Raw genomic sequence first — 21,765 nt, 5'->3', positions numbered from 1 at the left:
GAACAGTACGGATCTGGCGCTCCCAGACGCCGCCAGCGTGACTTGCGGAGGGAGCGTTGAAGACGAACTCGCATTGCTTTTCTGCGAAGAAGCTCTCGAGTGTCTCCGCATCATGTTGTTTCAGTGCTTTCCTGAACTCGTTACTGGCTCCCACGAAATTGGTTCCTTGATCGCAATGGAGTTGGCGAACGGCTCCACGGAGGCTGATGAAGCATCTTAGGGCGTTAATAAAAGCATCCGTGGACAAATCCTCAAGCATCTCGAGGTGCACAGCTCGCGAGGAGAAGCAGGTGAAGATTAAGCCATATCGCTTTTGCTCTTTACGGGCTTTCTTTGTGATGAATGGACCGAAGCAATCAATGCCACAGTAGGTGAAGGGAGCAGAGGCTTCTGTGCGCTCCTTCGGAAGCTCAGCCATGCGCTGTTCTTCTGATGGCCGTCGAAGTCTTCTGCATCTCACACAGCCGTGAATCAACTTAGCAACTGATTTGCTTCCACCGAGGACCCAAAACCCATTGGCTCGAAGTTCTGTTACAGTTTGACTTCGACCTTGGTGACAGATTTTGTCATGGTAATGAGTCAGGATCAACTTGGTGATGTGTCCTTCTTTGGGTAGAATCACGGGATGCTTGACTTGTAGACATAGGGACGACTGCTTCAGTCTTCCGCCGACGCGAAGTATTCCCTCCTCTAGGATGGGATCCAGGCGAAACAGAGTACTGGAGTTTGGAAGACTTTCTCCCTTCTGAAGTGTCTTCATTTCTTGGGAGAACGCTTCTTCTTGTATGAGCTGGATCACTACTACAGCTGCTGCCTCACGTTCTTCCAGAGTCACAGGTTCTCTGGGACATTTTTGCTTGGACTTCAGTCTCTTGATTCTCGCGACGACATTCAGGAGTCTTGACCAAGAGGAGAATCGACTCAAGTTGGTAAGTATGTTTGGTTGTGGAGGTTCAACTTTGGTTGCAAACGCCTGCATTGACTTGACTTCAGGATCGCCGACGAGCAATTCTGGTTGGAGGTCAGACGCTGCATGTATTTCCGATTTCCACAGGAATTCAGGTCCCGTTAACCAGTTCGTTGAGGAGATTTCTGTTGCGAGGAGGCCTCTTGAGGCGTGGTCAGCTGGGTTTTTTGGTTGTGTCTATGTAGTGCCATTGGCTGGGGCTTGTGTATTCTCTGATCATTTGGACACGATTGGCAACAAAGACATGAAACCTTCTTGCTTCATTACCGATGTAAGCTAGGACCACTTGGGAGTCAGTCCAGAAAAACTCTCCATCAATCTTCATCTCAAGCTCGTTTCTTAGCATGACACTTGATCTCGCAGCGACCACCGCTGCTGAGAGTTCAAGTCTTGGAATGCTGGTAAGTTTCGTGGGTGCAACTCTGGCTTTTGCCATCACGAGACTGCAGTAGACTTTGCCGTCTTCGTTCTTACTTCTCAGATATGAACAGGAGCCATAGCCCTGGTTGCTTGCGTCCGAAAAGTGATGGAGTTCCCTTCTAACAGTTTTACCAAAGTCTCGTGGTTGGTAACATCTTGGTATGGAAACTTCCTTCAGCCTTTGGAGACCCTCTTTCCATTTCTCCCACCGTGGGCTTAAGTCTTCAGGAAGTAGGTCATCCCATGTGATGCCCCTGCGACAGAGCTCCTGAAGTATGCATTTTCCAGTTAGGATGAATGGTGCCACAAATCCAACTGGATCGTACAGGGAAGCGATGACTGATAGGATCCCGCGGCGCGTGGAGGATTTCATCTGTAGGTTCACATCAAAGTTGAAGTTGTCATTTTCGAGTGACCACTGAATTCCGAGCGCACGTTCTGCTGGTGCAGCATGTAGATCGACGTTGAGGGGTTCGGATGTCACTGCTCTTTCTGTTGCGTCCACAGAGTCCAGAACCTTTCTGTCATTAGAATTGAACTTGTGGAGACGCAGACCTCCTCTCTTGCACAACTCTTGTGCATCAGCGATCAGCTCTTTGGCTTCTTCTACGGTTGGGACGCTGATGAGCCCATCGTCAACGTAGAAGTTCTTTTTGATGAAGGCTGATGCTGTTGGATAATCATCTTCGTGTTGGTGAGCCAGGTACTTTAGGCCGAAGTTGGCACATCCAGGAGACGAAGCGGCACCAAATAGGTGGACAGCCATGCGATACTCTTGAGGCTCCTTTTCCAAGTCTCCACCCTCCCACCAGAGAAACCGTAAGTAGTCCCGTAGTTCAGGTGACACATAGAACTGATGAAACATTTTCTCGATGTCACAGATGATGGCTACGGGTTCCTTCCTGAAGCGACAGAGTACTCCGAGGAGGGGATTGATCAGGTCAGGTCCCGTGAGCAACATGTCATTCAATGAGACTCCACGAAACTTTGCTGAACAGTCGAAGACGACCCTTAGCTTCTCTGGCTTCTTGGGGTGGAACACACCATGGTGTGGTATGTACCATTCAGTCTGCTTTTCTCCTGTTTCAAGGGCTCGCTCTGCATCACCTTTCTTGAGCATTTCCTCCATGAAGGAATTGTACTGATCATAATACTGCTTGTTATTTTTTAGCTTTTTCTTCAGGTACTGCAGTCGGATTTCTGCCAACTTCTTATTGTTTGGCAGAGGAGGAGGATCTGTGCTCTTGAAGGGGAGGGGCATTTCGTAGTGTCCATCTTCCCTTTGAATAATGTTGTCACTCAGCAGCTGGATGAAGCGAACATCATCTTGTGACACATACTTGTCTTTGTCTGCATACTTCCTCTCGTTAAAGTCCGACTCCAACATCTTCAACACGTCAATGGCTGACGGTGCTGGCATCTCTTTTACTGCAACTCGATGGACGAAACTCTGGTTTCCTTGGCGATCCAGGTGTGGGTTTGATGATCCGACAATGCTCCAGCCGAGTTCAGTTCTCTGAGCGAATGGATCGTTTTCAGTTCCTGTGACGACCTCTAAGGGTGCTAATGCCAACGGGCAGTTGCTTCCAATCAACAGTCCCACTTCGCAGTCTTTCAGTGGTGGAAGTTTCTTTGTGAGGTGCTTGAGATGAGGCCACTGCAAAGCTGTCTTTGAAGTCGGAATGTAGGATCTGTCGACCGGGATGAAGTCACGGGTGTACGCTTGACGCAGCTGGATTTGTTTCTCAGACTGTAGTCCTCGGACTTGTAGACCAGCAACACTTTTGCTCGATATTACAGTATCAACAGCTGTCATGGTACTAAGCTTCAGCTGTACTGCTTTGGTCTTTACGTTTAGCTCTTCAAGTAGGTCGTCCAAGATGAATGTCGAGTCGCTCTGCGTGTCCAGAAGCGCATACGTTAGAATTTCTTTCTGGGGCTCTGTTGCAGATGATATGAAAACAGGAACAATGCTTGATGTGGCAGAGGTGCGTTGCATAATTGCATTAGACGTGATCTTGATTTCCTCCTGCATGCTGCTGCCGCCTGTGGAAGTGGGCTTTTTCTCTGGTGCTTCCGCAGGCCGGTTGTTTCTCTCTTCATGGAGGCAGGTCGGATGACGTCGGTTACACGTGCCACAAGTATGTCGTTTTTTGCAGTCCTTGCTGCTGTGTCCCTTTCTCAGGCATCCGAAACAGAGGTTATTTTCACGTATGAAGCCCTTTTTGTCTTCCATCGATTTCGCTGCAAAGATGGGACATTTTGCAACGCCGTGCGTTTCATCTTTGCAGGTTAGACAAGGTGGCCTTGGTCTGAGGTTTGACGTTTCCTTTACCTCTTCAGTGGAGTTGTTCCTTTCAGTGTTTGTATGAAGCGCTCGAGCTCTCTTGGGTTGTCTGTCGTCCGTCGATTTTATCAGAAATGGGGAGGTGATTGGATTACAGGCAATCCTCGCTTCTGTTTGGATGAATGCGGTGAAGTATGAGAAGCTTGGGTATTCTCCGGATTCATCTAGACTGTGTGTGACGACTCTGCTCCATTTCCGGACAATCCAGTCTGGAAGTTTTTTCAGCAGCTTATGGTTCTCTTCACAGTCGTCCAGGATGTTCAATCCTTTCACATGTGGCATTGTTTCAACGCATCCTTGCAGGAAATCAGCAAACTCCCTGAGTGCAGCAGGTTCACTTGTACCTACTTTGGGCCACTTCGATAGCTTGTCTCTGATAGCCTTCTGCACGATGAAGGGGTGTCCATATCGCTCTTCGAGGACCTTCAAGGCTCCCTGATAGGCTTCTTCTGAATTTCTGTAGAAAAATCCCTCTACAGCTTTGCGTGCATCTCCACTCAGATAGTTTTTTAAATAAAACATTTTCTCGTGAGCTGGTAGAGGCTGGCGGTCTATCACTGCCATGAAAGACATCTTCCAGTCTATATACTTCAGGGGCTCACCTGAGAACTTTGGTGGCTCGGGGGCAGGCAGACGATTTATACTGAGTGAAGCTATGAGTGCTTGGGTTAGGCTATCTTTCTCTTGAGATATTGGCGCAGAAGTATGCGTTTGTGGACGCTGGAACATTTTAGCTGGAGAAGGCTGGTACGTTTTTGCTGGTGTTCGAGGGGGCTCGAAGGGTTTTGAGTGTGGGTTCAGCTGGCTTTTGAGTTCAGTTTGATAATCAGTCCCTTTGACCCAGTCTTTGTTATCATTTTCAACGCTTTGGTATACTTTTACTCTAGCCGCTGCTATCCTCACTTCTGTTTTTGCCTGTAGTACTTCTAGCCTTTTCTTTTCTTCAAGCATCTCCAACTCTGCTCTTTTGAGAGCCTCTTCCTGAGCCTGGATCTCGTACACTGCTTTAGCCCTTTCTTCTTTCGCTGCTAGTTCAGCTTCTGCGTCTACGTGTTTGCTTGAGGTTCTTGAGTGGTCAGACTCTCTGGACACTGAGAGTACAGTATCTGTATCCGTTTCTCCGAAGACAGACCCATACTCATTTTTGTTTAGCACTAACCTCACTCTTGCCTTCTCGAGGTTATCGTTAAATGGATTCTCTACAGTTTCTAGCCTCTTCTGTACCATTTCACAGACCTCTTCAGTTATTGCAATAGAGACGTCCATCCTGGAGACTATGTCTGGGGTGGCTAGATGATTACGCTGAATGTGCTCGTAGCATTCACTAATTACATTGTAATTAGTTTGGATTTCTTCTTTGTAATTTTCTAGTTCTTCTTGAGAACAGAATGATTTTAGAGCTGTTCTGACCCGCCGTGCAGTCTCTTTCCAGGAGTCATAAGCCTTTATAAAGTCTCTTTTGTGTTTTATGGCCTTCTGGTCATGTAACTCTTGACCCTTCTCTGTAAAGATTTTAACACGTGTAGGCCTATTTGACTCGCCCTGTTGTGTGCTATCAATTTGTTCTTCCTGTTGTGCGTTATCCATTTCCTCACCACTAAGTGACATTTTGTTGAAGTTTTTTGTAGCTGTTTGATTGTACTAAATTATACTTGTTTATAACTCAGCAAACTCTTAATATCAAACGAGCTGGATTATTACATTCAACATACATAGGTTAACACACAAACAGTTGCTCTACAGATGATTCACACTAGCAGGTTCAATGTTTCAATCATGTGAAATTAAATTACCCTTTTTTAACCTTAATCATGCAACTTCAGATTTAGAATTACATCAAATCATCAACATGAGCAATACGTTGCTTATATGAAGGTAACCACAGTCCAATGAATGAATGTACTGTATTTCAAGTCCAAACAGTCTTTCTATTATTGTCCATTAAACTACATGGACTGATCTTGCCTGAGTGTTGATCGAAGAATGAATTCTGATGACCAGTAGATGGCAGTCTTCTACCACGAAAGGGAGGACTATCACCACTCCACACGCGACGAGTTTTCACTGTAGCAACCCAAGATTTTGAAGGAACAGGCTTGGAGTGTTTCCAGACGGGTGTAGTTTATTTGAAGATTTGTGCATAGCACCAAAGACGTCGAACACCGTGAAAACTGTGACACAAAATGACACAGGTAAATTAGCCCACAACAGGCACACTCTATAAACAACAACTGCATATTAGCAGGCAATACAAATTACAGAATATATGAAATACTATACAAATCAATATAATATACAAATGAATCGTACCTCACTCACCTGATCAAGGGTGCTAAGGGGAATCCTTGGAAAGCTGCCACCAATACTGTTGCAAAAAGCTAGTTAGCCATGAACTTTGCTGGCTTCACAAACAAAAAACAGTCTTCTTTTAAATTAAAATTGCAGATAATTCTATCTCCAAAAACGTCACAAAAAGGCACACAATAACACTGTTAACCAAAAAATGAGTGGGGTGAAACAAAATTAAACACTCATTAACAGTGGAGAGAAGATGTTAAAGATAAATTATTATAAGCTTTCTTTCTTGCTTCTATCTTTTTCGAGGTGTCGTCTTTCTCTGAGCTTGACTTGAAGCGTGCACGCGGGAGTTACAAGGCACGGGAAATTTAAAGCGACAGTGCTCAATTAACACAACTCACGGCCACTTACACTCCCACCACTCATGTTATACAGAATGAAGACATGGATCTTCCTGACTGAATGGGTATACCTGAGTCTTATGCCTACGTGATTTGCAGGTAAGTACTTCACGCAAGATTTAAGGTATAGGCTACCAAACTTATCATTCACTCTCAAGGAGGAGAACTAGTTTCTGAATGGGCCTTTCTAAGATCAAAGGTTTAGTTGAATGGTTTTGTTTTCCTAATGTCTTGTCTCCTACTAACACTCTAACACGACGCACAAGTCCATCACTCTCTTCTGTGGTTCCAACCACTCGACCAAGATGCCATTGGTTTCTTGGGGTGTCTTCCTTTATGATGACCAGGTCATCCACCTTAAGGTTGCGTCGAGTCGAGTGCCACTTCTGCCGTGTGGAAATGTTCATGAGATACTCTCTTTTCCATCGGCTCCAGAACTGTTCGACCAAGTATTGGACTCTTCGCCACCTTTTTGTTGCATAGACATCCTCCTTTTCAAACTTCCCAGGGGGTGGGAGGGCAATCTTGGACTTCATCATTAGGAAATGGTTTGGCGTTAGAGGTTCGAGTGAGGTAGGATCGTTCACTCCGTTGACAGTTAACGGACGGCTGTTCACAATGGCCATGGCTTCGTAGAACAGAGTTCTTAGGGACGAATCATCAAGTCTGCCTGAGCACTGGCTGAGTGTGGCATTCAGGACGTTGCGAACAGTACGGATCTGGCGCTCCCAGACGCCGCCAGCGTGACTTGCGGAGGGAGCGTTGAAGACGAACTCGCATTGCTTTTCTGCGAAGAAGCTCTCGAGTGTCTCCGCATCATGTTGTTTCAGTGCTTTCCTGAACTCGTTACTGGCTCCCACGAAATTGGTTCCTTGATCGCAATGGAGTTGGCGAACGGCTCCACGGAGGCTGATGAAGCATCTTAGGGCGTTAATAAAAGCATCCGTGGACAAATCCTCAAGCATCTCGAGGTGCACAGCTCGCGAGGAGAAGCAGGTGAAGATTAAGCCATATCGCTTTTGCTCTTTACGGGCTTTCTTTGTGATGAATGGACCGAAGCAATCAATGCCACAGTAGGTGAAGGGAGCAGAGGCTTCTGTGCGCTCCTTCGGAAGCTCAGCCATGCGCTGTTCTTCTGATGGCCGTCGAAGTCTTCTGCATCTCACACAGCCGTGAATCAACTTAGCAACTGATTTGCTTCCACCGAGGACCCAAAACCCATTGGCTCGAAGTTCTGTTACAGTTTGACTTCGACCTTGGTGACAGATTTTGTCATGGTAATGAGTCAGGATCAACTTGGTGATGTGTCCTTCTTTGGGTAGAATCACGGGATGCTTGACTTGTAGACATAGGGACGACTGCTTCAGTCTTCCGCCGACGCGAAGTATTCCCTCCTCTAGGATGGGATCCAGGCGAAACAGAGTACTGGAGTTTGGAAGACTTTCTCCCTTCTGAAGTGTCTTCATTTCTTGGGAGAACGCTTCTTCTTGTATGAGCTGGATCACTACTACAGCTGCTGCCTCACGTTCTTCCAGAGTCACAGGTTCTCTGGGACATTTTTGCTTGGACTTCAGTCTCTTGATTCTCGCGACGACATTCAGGAGTCTTGACCAAGAGGAGAATCGACTCAAGTTGGTAAGTATGTTTGGTTGTGGAGGTTCAACTTTGGTTGCAAACGCCTGCATTGACTTGACTTCAGGATCGCCGACGAGCAATTCTGGTTGGAGGTCAGACGCTGCATGTATTTCCGATTTCCACAGGAATTCAGGTCCCGTTAACCAGTTCGTTGAGGAGATTTCTGTTGCGAGGAGGCCTCTTGAGGCGTGGTCAGCTGGGTTTTTTGGTTGTGTCTATGTAGTGCCATTGGCTGGGGCTTGTGTATTCTCTGATCATTTGGACACGATTGGCAACAAAGACATGAAACCTTCTTGCTTCATTACCGATGTAAGCTAGGACCACTTGGGAGTCAGTCCAGAAAAACTCTCCATCAATCTTCATCTCAAGCTCGTTTCTTAGCATGACACTTGATCTCGCAGCGACCACCGCTGCTGAGAGTTCAAGTCTTGGAATGCTGGTAAGTTTCGTGGGTGCAACTCTGGCTTTTGCCATCACGAGACTGCAGTAGACTTTGCCGTCTTCGTTCTTACTTCTCAGATATGAACAGGAGCCATAGCCCTGGTTGCTTGCGTCCGAAAAGTGATGGAGTTCCCTTCTAACAGTTTTACCAAAGTCTCGTGGTTGGTAACATCTTGGTATGGAAACTTCCTTCAGCCTTTGGAGACCCTCTTTCCATTTCTCCCACCGTGGGCTTAAGTCTTCAGGAAGTAGGTCATCCCATGTGATGCCCCTGCGACAGAGCTCCTGAAGTATGCATTTTCCAGTTAGGATGAATGGTGCCACAAATCCAACTGGATCGTACAGGGAAGCGATGACTGATAGGATCCCGCGGCGCGTGGAGGATTTCATCTGTAGGTTCACATCAAAGTTGAAGTTGTCATTTTCGAGTGACCACTGAATTCCGAGCGCACGTTCTGCTGGTGCAGCATGTAGATCGACGTTGAGGGGTTCGGATGTCACTGCTCTTTCTGTTGCGTCCACAGAGTCCAGAACCTTTCTGTCATTAGAATTGAACTTGTGGAGACGCAGACCTCCTCTCTTGCACAACTCTTGTGCATCAGCGATCAGCTCTTTGGCTTCTTCTACGGTTGGGACGCTGATGAGCCCATCGTCAACGTAGAAGTTCTTTTTGATGAAGGCTGATGCTGTTGGATAATCATCTTCGTGTTGGTGAGCCAGGTACTTTAGGCCGAAGTTGGCACATCCAGGAGACGAAGCGGCACCAAATAGGTGGACAGCCATGCGATACTCTTGAGGCTCCTTTTCCAAGTCTCCACCCTCCCACCAGAGAAACCGTAAGTAGTCCCGTAGTTCAGGTGACACATAGAACTGATGAAACATTTTCTCGATGTCACAGATGATGGCTACGGGTTCCTTCCTGAAGCGACAGAGTACTCCGAGGAGGGGATTGATCAGGTCAGGTCCCGTGAGCAACATGTCATTCAATGAGACTCCACGAAACTTTGCTGAACAGTCGAAGACGACCCTTAGCTTCTCTGGCTTCTTGGGGTGGAACACACCATGGTGTGGTATGTACCATTCAGTCTGCTTTTCTCCTGTTTCAAGGGCTCGCTCTGCATCACCTTTCTTGAGCATTTCCTCCATGAAGGAATTGTACTGATCATAATACTGCTTGTTATTTTTTAGCTTTTTCTTCAGGTACTGCAGTCGGATTTCTGCCAACTTCTTATTGTTTGGCAGAGGAGGAGGATCTGTGCTCTTGAAGGGGAGGGGCATTTCGTAGTGTCCATCTTCCCTTTGAATAATGTTGTCACTCAGCAGCTGGATGAAGCGAACATCATCTTGTGACACATACTTGTCTTTGTCTGCATACTTCCTCTCGTTAAAGTCCGACTCCAACATCTTCAACACGTCAATGGCTGACGGTGCTGGCATCTCTTTTACTGCAACTCGATGGACGAAACTCTGGTTTCCTTGGCGATCCAGGTGTGGGTTTGATGATCCGACAATGCTCCAGCCGAGTTCAGTTCTCTGAGCGAATGGATCGTTTTCAGTTCCTGTGACGACCTCTAAGGGTGCTAATGCCAACGGGCAGTTGCTTCCAATCAACAGTCCCACTTCGCAGTCTTTCAGTGGTGGAAGTTTCTTTGTGAGGTGCTTGAGATGAGGCCACTGCAAAGCTGTCTTTGAAGTCGGAATGTAGGATCTGTCGACCGGGATGAAGTCACGGGTGTACGCTTGACGCAGCTGGATTTGTTTCTCAGACTGTAGTCCTCGGACTTGTAGACCAGCAACACTTTTGCTCGATATTACAGTATCAACAGCTGTCATGGTACTAAGCTTCAGCTGTACTGCTTTGGTCTTTACGTTTAGCTCTTCAAGTAGGTCGTCCAAGATGAATGTCGAGTCGCTCTGCGTGTCCAGAAGCGCATACGTTAGAATTTCTTTCTGGGGCTCTGTTGCAGATGATATGAAAACAGGAACAATGCTTGATGTGGCAGAGGTGCGTTGCATAATTGCATTAGACGTGATCTTGATTTCCTCCTGCATGCTGCTGCCGCCTGTGGAAGTGGGCTTTTTCTCTGGTGCTTCCGCAGGCCGGTTGTTTCTCTCTTCATGGAGGCAGGTCGGATGACGTCGGTTACACGTGCCACAAGTATGTCGTTTTTTGCAGTCCTTGCTGCTGTGTCCCTTTCTCAGGCATCCGAAACAGAGGTTATTTTCACGTATGAAGCCCTTTTTGTCTTCCATCGATTTCGCTGCAAAGATGGGACATTTTGCAACGCCGTGCGTTTCATCTTTGCAGGTTAGACAAGGTGGCCTTGGTCTGAGGTTTGACGTTTCCTTTACCTCTTCAGTGGAGTTGTTCCTTTCAGTGTTTGTATGAAGCGCTCGAGCTCTCTTGGGTTGTCTGTCGTCCGTCGATTTTATCAGAAATGGGGAGGTGATTGGATTACAGGCAATCCTCGCTTCTGTTTGGATGAATGCGGTGAAGTATGAGAAGCTTGGGTATTCTCCGGATTCATCTAGACTGTGTGTGACGACTCTGCTCCATTTCCGGACAATCCAGTCTGGAAGTTTTTTCAGCAGCTTATGGTTCTCTTCACAGTCGTCCAGGATGTTCAATCCTTTCACATGTGGCATTGTTTCAACGCATCCTTGCAGGAAATCAGCAAACTCCCTGAGTGCAGCAGGTTCACTTGTACCTACTTTGGGCCACTTCGATAGCTTGTCTCTGATAGCCTTCTGCACGATGAAGGGGTGTCCATATCGCTCTTCGAGGACCTTCAAGGCTCCCTGATAGGCTTCTTCTGAATTTCTGTAGAAAAATCCCTCTACAGCTTTGCGTGCATCTCCACTCAGATAGTTTTTTAAATAAAACATTTTCTCGTGAGCTGGTAGAGGCTGGCGGTCTATCACTGCCATGAAAGACATCTTCCAGTCTATATACTTCAGGGGCTCACCTGAGAACTTTGGTGGCTCGGGGGCAGGCAGACGATTTATACTGAGTGAAGCTATGAGTGCTTGGGTTAGGCTATCTTTCTCTTGAGATATTGGCGCAGAAGTATGCGTTTGTGGACGCTGGAACATTTTAGCTGGAGAAGGCTGGTACGTTTTTGCTGGTGTTCGAGGGGGCTCGAAGGGTTTTGAGTGTGGGTTCAGCTGGCTTTTGAGTTCAGTTTGATAATCAGTCCCTTTGACCCAGTCTTTGTTATCATTTTCAACGCTTTGGTATACTTTTACTCTAGCCGCTGCTATCCTCACTTCTGTTTTTGCCTGTAGTACTTCTAGCCTTTTCTTTTCTTCAAGCATCTCCAACTCTGCTCTTTTGAGAGCCTCTTCCTGAGCCTGGATCTCGTACACTGCTTTAGCCCTTTCTTCTTTCGCTGCTAGTTCAGCTTCTGCGTCTACGTGTTTGCTTGAGGTTCTTGAGTGGTCAGACTCTCTGGACACTGAGAGTACAGTATCTGTATCCGTTTCTCCGAAGACAGACCCATACTCATTTTTGTTTAGCACTAACCTCACTCTTGCCTTCTCGAGGTTATCGTTAAATGGATTCTCTACAGTTTCTAGCCTCTTCTGTACCATTTCACAGACCTCTTCAGTTATTGCAATAGAGACGTCCATCCTGGAGACTATGTCTGGGGTGGCTAGATGATTACGCTGAATGTGCTCGTAGCATTCACTAATTACATTGTAATTAGTTTGGATTTCTTCTTTGTAATTTTCTAGTTCTTCTTGAGAACAGAATGATTTTAGAGCTGTTCTGACCCGCCGTGCAGTCTCTTTCCAGGAGTCATAAGCCTTTATAAAGTCTCTTTTGTGTTTTATGGCCTTCTGGTCATGTAACTCTTGACCCTTCTCTGTAAAGATTTTAACACGTGTAGGCCTATTTGACTCGCCCTGTTGTGTGCTATCAATTTGTTCTTCCTGTTGTGCGTTATCCATTTCCTCACCACTAAGTGACATTTTGTTGAAGTTTTTTGTAGCTGTTTGATTGTACTAAATTATACTTGTTTATAACTCAGCAAACTCTTAATATCAAACGAGCTGGATTATTACATTCAACATACATAGGTTAACACACAAACAGTTGCTCTACAGATGATTCACACTAGCAGGTTCAATGTTTCAATCATGTGAAATTAAATTACCCTTTTTTAACCTTAATCATGCAACTTCAGATTTAGAATTACATCAAATCATCAACATGAGCAATACGTTGCTTATATGAAGGTAACCACAGTCCAATGAATGAATGTACTGTATTTCAAGTCCAAACAGTCTTTCTATTATTGTCCATTAAACTACATGGACTGATCTTGCCTGAGTGTTGATCGAAGAATGAATTCTGATGACCAGTAGATGGCAGTCTTCTACCACGAAAGGGAGGACTATCACCACTCCACACGCGACGAGTTTTCACTGTAGCAACCCAAGATTTTGAAGGAACAGGCTTGGAGTGTTTCCAGACGGGTGTAGTTTATTTGAAGATTTGTGCATAGCACCAAAGACGTCGAACACCGTGAAAACTGTGACACAAAATGACACAGGTAAATTAGCCCACAACAGGCACACTCTATAAACAACAACTGCATATTAGCAGGCAATACAAATTACAGAATATATGAAATACTATACAAATCAATATAATATACAAATGAATCGTACCTCACTCACCTGATCAAGGGTGCTAAGGGGAATCCTTGGAAAGCTGCCACCAATACTGTTGCAAAAAGCTAGTTAGCCATGAACTTTGCTGGCTTCACAAACAAAAAACAGTCTTCTTTTAAATTAAAATTGCAGATAATTCTATCTCCAAAAACGTCACAAAAAGGCACACAATAACACTGTTAACCAAAAAATGAGTGGGGTGAAACAAAATTAAACACTCATTAACAGTGGAGAGAAGATGTTAAAGATAAATTATTATAAGCTTTCTTTCTTGCTTCTATCTTTTTCGAGGTGTCGTCTTTCTCTGAGCTTGACTTGAAGCGTGCACGCGGGAGTTACAAGGCACGGGAAATTTAAAGCGACAGTGCTCAATTAACACAACTCACGGCCACTTACACTCCCACCACTCATGTTATACAGAATGAAGACATGGATCTTCCTGACTGAATGGGTATACCTGAGTCTTATGCCTACGTGATTTGCAGGTAAGTACTTCACGCAAGATTTAAGGTATAGGCTACCAAACTTATCATTCACTCTCAAGGAGGAGAACTAGTTTCTGAATGGGCCTTTCTAAGATCAAAGGTTTAGTTGAATGGTTTTGTTTTCCTAATGTCTTGTCTCCTACTAACACTCTAACACGACGCACAAGTCCATCACTCTCTTCTGTGGTTCCAACCACTCGACCAAGATGCCATTGGTTTCTTGGGGTGTCTTCCTTTATGATGACCAGGTCATCCACCTTAAGGTTGCGTCGAGTCGAGTGCCACTTCTGCCGTGTGGAAATGTTCATGAGATACTCTCTTTTCCATCGGCTCCAGAACTGTTCGACCAAGTATTGGACTCTTCGCCACCTTTTTGTTGCATAGACATCCTCCTTTTCAAACTTCCCAGGGGGTGGGAGGGCAATCTTGGACTTCATCATTAGGAAATGGTTTGGCGTTAGAGGTTCGAGTGAGGTAGGATCGTTCACTCCGTTGACAGTTAACGGACGGCTGTTCACAATGGCCATGGCTTCGTAGAACAGAGTTCTTAGGGACGAATCATCAAGTCTGCCTGAGCACTGGCTGAGTGTGGCATTCAGGACGTTGCGAACAGTACGGATCTGGCGCTCCCAGACGCCGCCAGCGTGACTTGCGGAGGGAGCGTTGAAGACGAACTCGCATTGCTTTTCTGCGAAGAAGCTCTCGAGTGTCTCCGCATCATGTTGTTTCAGTGCTTTCCTGAACTCGTTACTGGCTCCCACGAAATTGGTTCCTTGATCGCAATGGAGTTGGCGAACGGCTCCACGGAGGCTGATGAAGCATCTTAGGGCGTTAATAAAAGCATCCGTGGACAAATCCTCAAGCATCTCGAGGTGCACAGCTCGCGAGGAGAAGCAGGTGAAGATTAAGCCATATCGCTTTTGCTCTTTACGGGCTTTCTTTGTGATGAATGGACCGAAGCAATCAATGCCACAGTAGGTGAAGGGAGCAGAGGCTTCTGTGCGCTCCTTCGGAAGCTCAGCCATGCGCTGTTCTTCTGATGGCCGTCGAAGTCTTCTGCATCTCACACAGCCGTGAATCAACTTAGCAACTGATTTGCTTCCACCGAGGACCCAAAACCCATTGGCTCGAAGTTCTGTTACAGTTTGACTTCGACCTTGGTGACAGATTTTGTCATGGTAATGAGTCAGGATCAACTTGGTGATGTGTCCTTCTTTGGGTAGAATCACGGGATGCTTGACTTGTAGACATAGGGACGACTGCTTCAGTCTTCCGCCGACGCGAAGTATTCCCTCCTCTAGGATGGGATCCAGGCGAAACAGAGTACTGGAGTTTGGAAGACTTTCTCCCTTCTGAAGTGTCTTCATTTCTTGGGAGAACGCTTCTTCTTGTATGAGCTGGATCACTACTACAGCTGCTGCCTCACGTTCTTCCAGAGTCACAGGTTCTCTGGGACATTTTTGCTTGGACTTCAGTCTCTTGATTCTCGCGACGACATTCAGGAGTCTTGACCAAGAGGAGAATCGACTCAAGTTGGTAAGTATGTTTGGTTGTGGAGGTTCAACTTTGGTTGCAAACGCCTGCATTGACTTGACTTCAGGATCGCCGACGAGCAATTCTGGTTGGAGGTCAGACGCTGCATGTATTTCCGATTTCCACAGGAATTCAGGTCCCGTTAACCAGTTCGTTGAGGAGATTTCTGTTGCGAGGAGGCCTCTTGAGGCGTGGTCAGCTGGGTTTTTGGTTGTGTCTATGTAGTGCCATTGGCTGGGGCTTGTGTATTCTCTGATCATTTGGACACGATTGGCAACAAAGACATGAAACCTTCTTGCTTCATTACCGATGTAAGCTAGGACCACTTGGGAGTCAGTCCAGAAAAACTCTCCATCAATCTTCATCTCAAGCTCGTTTCTTAGCATGACACTTGATCTCGCAGCGACCACCGCTGCTGAGAGTTCAAGTCTTGGAATGCTGGTAAGTTTCGTGGGTGCAACTCTGGCTTTTGCCATCACGAGACTGCAGTAGACTTTGCCGTCTTCGTTCTTACTTCTCAGATATGAACAGGAGCCATAGCCCTGGTTGCTTGCGTCCGAAAAGTGATGGAGTTCCCTTCTAACAGTTTTACCAAAGTCTCGTGGTTGGTAACATCTTGGTATGGAAACTTCCTTCAGCCTTTGGAGACCCTCTTTCCATTTCTCCCACCGTGGGCTTAAGTCTTCAGGAAGTAGGTCATCCCATGTGATGCCCCTGCGACAGAGCTCCTGAAGTATGCATTTTCCAGTTAGGATGAATGGTGCCACAAATCCAACTGGATCGTACAGGGAAGCGATGACTGATAGGATCCCGCGGCGCGTGGAGGATTTCATCTGTAGGTTCACATCAAAGTTGAAGTTGTCATTTTCGAGTGACCACTGAATTCCGAGCGCACGTTCTGCTGGTGCAGCATGTAGATCGACGTTGAGGGGTTCGGATGTCACTGCTCTTTCTGTTGCGTCCACAGAGTCCAGAACCTTTCTGTCATTAGAATTGAACTTGTGGAGACGCAGACCTCCTCTCTTGCACAACTCTTGTGCATCAGCGATCAGCTCTTTGGCTTCTTCTACGGTTGGGACGCTGATGAGCCCATCGTCAACGTAGAAGTTCTTTTTGATGAAGGCTGATGCTGTTGGATAATCATCTTCGTGTTGGTGAGCCAGGTACTTTAGGCCGAAGTTGGCACATCCAGGAGACGAAGCGGCACCAAATAGGTGGACAGCCATGCGATACTCTTGAGGCTCCTTTTCCAAGTCTCCACCCTCCCACCAGAGAAACCGTAAGTAGTCCCGTAGTTCAGGTGACACATAGAACTGATGAAACATTTTCTCGATGTCACAGATGATGGCTACGGGTTCCTTCCTGAAGCGACAGAGTACTCCGAGGAGGGGATTGATCAGGTCAGGTCCCGTGAGCAACATGTCATTCAATGAGACTCCACGAAACTTTGCTGAACAGTCGAAGACGACCCTTAGCTTCTCTGGCTTCTTGGGGTGGAACACACCATGGTGTGGTATGTACCATTCAGTCTGCTTTTCTCCTGTTTCAAGGGCTCGCTCTGCATCACCTTTCTTGAGCATTTCCTCCATGAAGGAATTGTACTGATCATAATACTGCTTGTTATTTTTTAGCTTTTTCTTCAGGTACTGCAGTCGGATTTCTGCCAACTTCTTATTGTTTGGCAGAGGAGGAGGATCTGTGCTCTTGAAGGGGAGGGGCATTTCGTAGTGTCCATCTTCCCTTTGAATAATGTTGTCACTCAGCAGCTGGATGAAGCGAACATCATCTTGTGACACATACTTGTCTTTGTCTGCATACTTCCTCTCGTTAAAGTCCGACTCCAACATCTTCAACACGTCAATGGCTGACGGTGCTGGCATCTCTTTTACTGCAACTCGATGGACGAAACTCTGGTTTCCTTGGCGATCCAGGTGTGGGTTTGATGATCCGACAATGCTCCAGCCGAGTTCAGTTCTCTGAGCGAATGGATCGTTTTCAGTTCCTGTGACGACCTCTAAGGGTGCTAATGCCAACGGGCAGTTGCTTCCAATCAACAGTCCCACTTCGCAGTCTTTCAGTGGTGGAAGTTTCTTTGTGAGGTGCTTGAGATGAGGCCACTGCAAAGCTGTCTTTGAAGTCGGAATGTAGGATCTGTCGACCGGGATGAAGTCACGGGTGTACGCTTGACGCAGCTGGATTTGTTTCTCAGACTGTAGTCCTCGGACTTGTAGACCAGCAACACTTTTGCTCGATATTACAGTATCAACAGCTGTCATGGTACTAAGCTTCAGCTGTACTGCTTTGGTCTTTACGTTTAGCTCTTCAAGTAGGTCGTCCAAGATGAATGTCGAGTCGCTCTGCGTGTCCAGAAGCGCATACGTTAGAATTTCTTTCTGGGGCTCTGTTGCAGATGATATGAAAACAGGAACAATGCTTGATGTGGCAGAGGTGCGTTGCATAATTGCATTAGACGTGATCTTGATTTCCTCCTGCATGCTGCTGCCGCCTGTGGAAGTGGGCTTTTTCTCTGGTGCTTCCGCAGGCCGGTTGTTTCTCTCTTCATGGAGGCAGGTCGGATGACGTCGGTTACACGTGCCACAAGTATGTCGTTTTTTGCAGTCCTTGCTGCTGTGTCCCTTTCTCAGGCATCCGAAACAGAGGTTATTTTCACGTATGAAGCCCTTTTTGTCTTCCATCGATTTCGCTGCAAAGATGGGACATTTTGCAACGCCGTGCGTTTCATCTTTGCAGGTTAGACAAGGTGGCCTTGGTCTGAGGTTTGACGTTTCCTTTACCTCTTCAGTGGAGTTGTTCCTTTCAGTGTTTGTATGAAGCGCTCGAGCTCTCTTGGGTTGTCTGTCGTCCGTCGATTTTATCAGAAATGGGGAGGTGATTGGATTACAGGCAATCCTCGCTTCTGTTTGGATGAATGCGGTGAAGTATGAGAAGCTTGGGTATTCTCCGGATTCATCTAGACTGTGTGTGACGACTCTGCTCCATTTCCGGACAATCCAGTCTGGAAGTTTTTTCAGCAGCTTATGGTTCTCTTCACAGTCGTCCAGGATGTTCAATCCTTTCACATGTGGCATTGTTTCAACGCATCCTTGCAGGAAATCAGCAAACTCCCTGAGTGCAGCAGGTTCACTTGTACCTACTTTGGGCCACTTCGATAGCTTGTCTCTGATAGCCTTCTGCACGATGAAGGGGTGTCCATATCGCTCTTCGAGGACCTTCAAGGCTCCCTGATAGGCTTCTTCTGAATTTCTGTAGAAAAATCCCTCTACAGCTTTGCGTGCATCTCCACTCAGATAGTTTTTTAAATAAAACATTTTCTCGTGAGCTGGTAGAGGCTGGCGGTCTATCACTGCCATGAAAGACATCTTCCAGTCTATATACTTCAGGGGCTCACCTGAGAACTTTGGTGGCTCGGGGGCAGGCAGACGATTTATACTGAGTGAAGCTATGAGTGCTTGGGTTAGGCTATCTTTCTCTTGAGATATTGGCGCAGAAGTATGCGTTTGTGGACGCTGGAACATTTTAGCTGGAGAAGGCTGGTACGTTTTTGCTGGTGTTCGAGGGGGCTCGAAGGGTTTTGAGTGTGGGTTCAGCTGGCTTTTGAGTTCAGTTTGATAATCAGTCCCTTTGACCCAGTCTTTGTTATCATTTTCAACGCTTTGGTATACTTTTACTCTAGCCACTGCTATCCTCACTTCTGTTTTTGCCTGTAGTACTTCTAGCCTTTTCTTTTCTTCAAGCATCTCCAACTCTGCTCTTTTGAGAGCCTCTTCCTGAGCCTGGATCTCGTACACTGCTTTAGCCCTTTCTTCTTTCGCTGCTAGTTCAGCTTCTGCGTCTACGTGTTTGCTTGAGGTTCTTGAGTGGTCAGACTCTCTGGACACTGAGAGTACAGTATCTGTATCCGTTTCTCCGAAGACAGACCCATACTCATTTTTGTTTAGCACTAACCTCACTCTTGCCTTCTCGAGGTTATCGTTAAATGGATTCTCTACAGTTTCTAGCCTCTTCTGTACCATTTCACAGACCTCTTCAGTTATTGCAATAGAGACGTCCATCCTGGAGACTATGTCTGGGGTGGCTAGATGATTACGCTGAATGTGCTCGTAGCATTCACTAATTACATTGTAATTAGTTTGGATTTCTTCTTTGTAATTTTCTAGTTCTTCTTGAGAACAGAATGATTTTAGAGCTGTTCTGACCCGCCGTGCAGTCTCTTTCCAGGAGTCATAAGCCTTTATAAAGTCTCTTTTGTGTTTTATGGCCTTCTGGTCATGTAACTCTTGACCCTTCTCTGTAAAGATTTTAACACGTGTAGGCCTATTTGACTCGCCCTGTTGTGTGCTATCAATTTGTTCTTCCTGTTGTGCGTTATCCATTTCCTCACCACTAAGTGACATTTTGTTGAAGTTTTTTGTAGCTGTTTGATTGTACTAAATTATACTTGTTTATAACTCAGCAAACTCTTAATATCAAACGAGCTGGATTATTACATTCAACATACATAGGTTAACACACAAACAGTTGCTCTACAGATGATTCACACTAGCAGGTTCAATGTTTCAATCATGTGAAATTAAATTACCCTTTTTTAACCTTAATCATGCAACTTCAGATTTAGAATTACATCAAATCATCAACATGAGCAATACGTTGCTTATATGAAGGTAACCACAGTCCAATGAATGAATGTACTGTATTTCAAGTCCAAACAGTCTTTCTATTATTGTCCATTAAACTACATGGACTGATCTTGCCTGAGTGTTGATCGAAGAATGAATTCTGATGACCAGTAGATGGCAGTCTTCTACCACGAAAGGGAGGACTATCACCACTCCACACGCGACGAGTTTTCACTGTAGCAACCCAAGATTTTGAAGGAACAGGCTTGGAGTGTTTCCAGACGGGTGTAGTTTATTTGAAGATTTGTGCATAGCACCAAAGACGTCGAACACCGTGAAAACTGTGACACAAAATGACACAGGTAAATTAGCCCACAACAGGCACACTCTATAAACAACAACTGCATATTAGCAGGCAATACAAATTACAGAATATATGAAATACTATACAAATCAATATAATATACAAATGAATCGTACCTCACTCACCTGATCAAGGGTGCTAAGGGGAATCCTTGGAAAGCTGCCACCAATACTGTTGCAAAAAGCTAGTTAGCCATGAACTTTGCTGGCTTCACAAACAAAAAACAGTCTTCTTTTAAATTAAAATTGCAGATAATTCTATCTCCAAAAACGTCACAAAAAGGCACACAATAACACTGTTAACCAAAAAATGAGTGGGGTGAAACAAAATTAAACACTCATTAACAGTGGAGAGAAGATGTTAAAGATAAATTATTATAAGCTTTCTTTCTTGCTTCTATCTTTTTCGAGGTGTCGTCTTTCTCTGAGCTTGACTTGAAGCGTGCACGCGGGAGTTACAAGGCACGGGAAATTTAAAGCGACAGTGCTCAATTAACACAACTCACGGCCACTTACATATATATATATATACTGTATATATATATATATATATATATATATATATATATATATATATATACAAAACGCACCCAGCATTAAGTTTTTACTATGTATGTATGTAATAATAGAAGTAATTATAATGTATCGTATTACATTATCATTACTTTACTATAATACCACAATATAATCACACACAAGCCGGGACTCCAGGGCCGGTCTACTGCTACTACTGCTGCTACCAGTCTACTGCAGGTTTAGATGTTTCCCTGATTCTAATCACTGGTCGTCGTCAACATCATCAAGGTTTACACAACTCTGTTGGTGACTCAGAACCAGAACCAGAACCAGAACCAGAACCAGAACCAGGACAAGGACCAGGACAAGGACCAGAACCAGAACCAGGACCAGGTCCAGGTCCAGGTCCTGGTGACCAGGCCCAGGACCTGGAACCGTCTTCAGTCAAAGTTGCTCCTGTTTCTGATCCAGATTATGACTTAGAACCTTTTTAATTGTAAACTATATATTTTACCACTTTGTATATCTGTGGAACATCTGCTGTTATTTAGGCCAGGTCAAATAATACTCACAATAACGTCCTGTATTTAACTGGTAACCAGCATTAACTGTATCATTATTTTATTACGTATTGAAATTCCCGTCTTTCGTTAGTGATTAATATTTAATATTTGTGCGGTTGTTTTGTTGTTACTTTGGTTGAGAATTAAGGACATTGTTCTGCTCGGTTTGTGTTTGCAGATGTTTTCAGTCCCATGGCTTATACATTATTTATGTACTATTATGTTTAGAAATAAATACATATATTGTTGGAAAAAAACAAAAAAAGACAAAAAAAAGTATCCGGGAGCTTTGGCGCCCTCTGGTGGCCGCGGCTGCGCAGTGCAGGTGCGCAGTCCGCGTAGAGAGAGCAAGAAACTCCAAATAAAAAAAACACAAAAAACATCATTATGAGATGTTTTCTGTTATCATCAGATATTAACTCTTAATCAGTTAGAGGTCGGAAGAACTTTCATTTACCTCCAGTCACAAATCTTTTATCAGA

At 45.4% G+C, this 21,765-nt stretch overlaps 1 protein-coding gene across 2 annotated transcripts in view; it reads right to left on the bottom strand.

The window, feature by feature from the left end:
* The window catches only part of vps54 (VPS54 subunit of GARP complex), a 315,827-nt gene that overhangs the window by 202,552 nt on the left and 91,510 nt on the right, over positions 1–21,765 (bottom strand). The window lies entirely within an intron of this gene.

This window comes from Cololabis saira, chromosome 1, assembly GCF_033807715.1.
Source record: "Cololabis saira isolate AMF1-May2022 chromosome 1, fColSai1.1, whole genome shotgun sequence".
In the NCBI taxonomy this organism is placed as follows: Eukaryota; Metazoa; Chordata; class Actinopteri; order Beloniformes; family Belonidae; genus Cololabis; species Cololabis saira.
This window is presented reverse-complemented; position numbering and strand designations above follow the sequence as displayed.